This window comes from Parasteatoda tepidariorum, chromosome 10 (genome assembly GCF_982258835.1).
Source record: "Parasteatoda tepidariorum strain Cologne lab strain chromosome 10, Ptep-v5.0, whole genome shotgun sequence".
Classification (NCBI taxonomy): Eukaryota; Metazoa; Arthropoda; class Arachnida; order Araneae; family Theridiidae; genus Parasteatoda; species Parasteatoda tepidariorum.
Genome location: NC_141764.1, coordinates 8,359,078 through 8,361,800, shown reverse-complemented (window position 1 = coordinate 8,361,800; position 2,723 = coordinate 8,359,078).

Sequence of the window (2,723 nt, the reverse complement as noted above, 5' to 3'; positions counted from 1 at the left end):
TATATTTATTTTTTCACTAATTTTTATTTTAATGTTATCTCTCTTTCTCTTAGTTAATATAAAAATTAATAAAAGGGATTCTCCACCCCATACTTCTGGTTGATTTAATATAAAAATAACCCATATAAAGCAGAGTTTTAAAAATAAAAAAAAAGCTTTTTTTTAAAAAAAAAAAAAAACACACTTGGGTTTTTTTAAGATAGTACCTTCACATCTGCCAACTCTACAGCACTTTCACTCTGTTTTCTGCAGTTCTTAAGTTTTTACAGCAATTATACCTAGTATAGTTTGCCCTATACAGCCCATAAAAGAGTACAGTGATTGTGTTTTTCATCTTGATAATATGTTCAGGAAATTTATATTTTATTTTTCCAGATTAGAGTGCCAACCCTGACTGCTAAAGGGCATGATGGTTACCCCTTTTAAAAAAACACTTAGAGAGAACACTGCATAAAGTCTTTCAAATGCGCAATTGAAAATTAGTGGTTCATAATGCCATATTAAAATATCAAGTTTTTATAAATCACACAAAAATTAGTAGTAAAAACTGCCGAAAATAAATTGAGAAAACCAAGTAGATCAAACTTTTTCAAAAAGTTGTACTAAAATACGCTACCAGAAATTTTAATGTAATAAAATCAGCAATAATTCATATGCAAATTCAAAAATTGGGATTGGCAAGTATTTCCTGGAATAACACATTTTGGTTTAAATTTTTATTTCAAAAGAAAATGATTTTAATTTGAAAGAAAACTGTCATAGAAAAGTAGTAATTCAATAAGTAGTTAAAATAAAAATAACCTTTAATTCAATGAAAATATCATCTTTGCTTGCAGGTATAATAAAAGGTTCCTAATTTATTTACTTTATGAACAGAGTTAAAAGCATATTATTGGATTCAAAGAAAAGTGCTGTCTTTGTTAGGTTGTTTTATAAAACAGAATGGCTCGGAAGGAATTCTTTCCTTCCCCTTTTTAAGCTATAGTATTCATTTTCTTGTTCAAATAAAGTTGGTGAACATTTTGCAGGCCACTTTTAACAGAAATTCTGCTTATTTAATGATATTCGTCATACAGGGCTGATTGTACTCCTGAAAAATTCCGGATTTTTCACTAACAGTGACCCGGAAATCGAAGGTCCTGACGTTTCGAAAAATCGTCGATCACAGAAGTTTCCGGAAATCAAATTTTCAAAGATGGAACTTGAAAACACAGTTCATTTTATTTGTTTGTAAGGAAGAGCCAGATACTTTATAAGCTTACATTCATGATTAATAATCATTTTTTATCAGTATATAGTTATTATAACCATAAACTGAAGAAAGACATATTTGTAAATTTTAATTACTTCTCCAGGTTATCATAGGTATGTGTAAAATTTTAAATATATTTTAAGTAAACTAAGAAATATTGAGAAAGAGGAAGAAAAAAAATCTTGTTTTAATTTTTTTCAATTTAAACTTTTTTTTTTTAACTCTGGATATTTTTCAGAATTTTGGCTTGGGCTCACTATCACCCCTATTCGATCTGCTCGGAAAATATAATGTACAATGCACAAAAAAAGGAACACCCTGAATAACTTTTGATCGGGGGTGACCTCAAATGTGCTAATTAATAAGTGCAGACGATATTTTAAGTTACAAAATCACACACAAAAACGTACTTTATCTGAATAAACATACCTTTTTTACGGCGTATTCGGGTTTCTGACCCCCAAATTATAGGAGGTAGCTGCAATCCGGGAAATTTGGTTCCAATAGTTTGGTTAGGAGAGCAGTCCAGAGTTTTATCCCTTAATGTTAATTTTACTTTGTCTCGAAAAGGTTTTAAGTGAATTGAAAAAATTTTGCACATACTTATAAAATTCATTTGTTCAAAGGTAATTCCATGCAAAAATAACCCCAACTAAATATTTATTATTCAATTTAAAAATAGTAAAAAAGTTTTTGAATTTTAAGGAAAATTGATCGAATACTATTTAACTGATTTTGTCATGTATATTCTTTAAAATGATGCAAAACATTGTATACCTTACAATTCAAAATTGTTTTGACCATTATTAAATAATAAATATTTAATTAAGATTATATTTTGCGTGGAATTATCTTTGGGCAAACTAATTCCAGGACAGTTTTTGATCATTATTAAATAAAATATTCACTAAAACTTTTTTTCATCTTTTGATAAACAAATTTTATAATTATGCAGGGTTGCCACTCTTCAGGGAAAACCTGGAAAATACAGGGAATTTAAAAATCACCTAAAATAACAGGGAAAATGCAGGGAATTTTGATTTTTTCTTTACAAACTGGGAAAATACAGGGAATTTTGTTTTTACTTTTGTCTTTTAAAAAATGGTGACCACTCAAAGCCTAATCTATGGGATATTTAACCATGATATTTCAGCTAAAATAAACTATTTCATTTACTATAGCATTACTTAAGTCTGTTCAGCTGTTTTTCCAGCAATTAAAACTAATAAATATAGTTAGCCCAATATAGCTCACACAAGAGTGCAGTAATTGTTGTTTCTTCTTAACATATTGTGTATAATATGTACAGGGAAAACACAGGGAACTTTTTCTCCAGATTTGAGTGGCAACCCTGTTATGGGCAAACATTTTTTAATTCGCTTAAAAAGTTTTCGAGATTGAACGAAATTCGCAAAAAGTAAAATTAACATTAGAACTTAGGACCGTTCTCCTAAGCAAACTTTTGGGACGG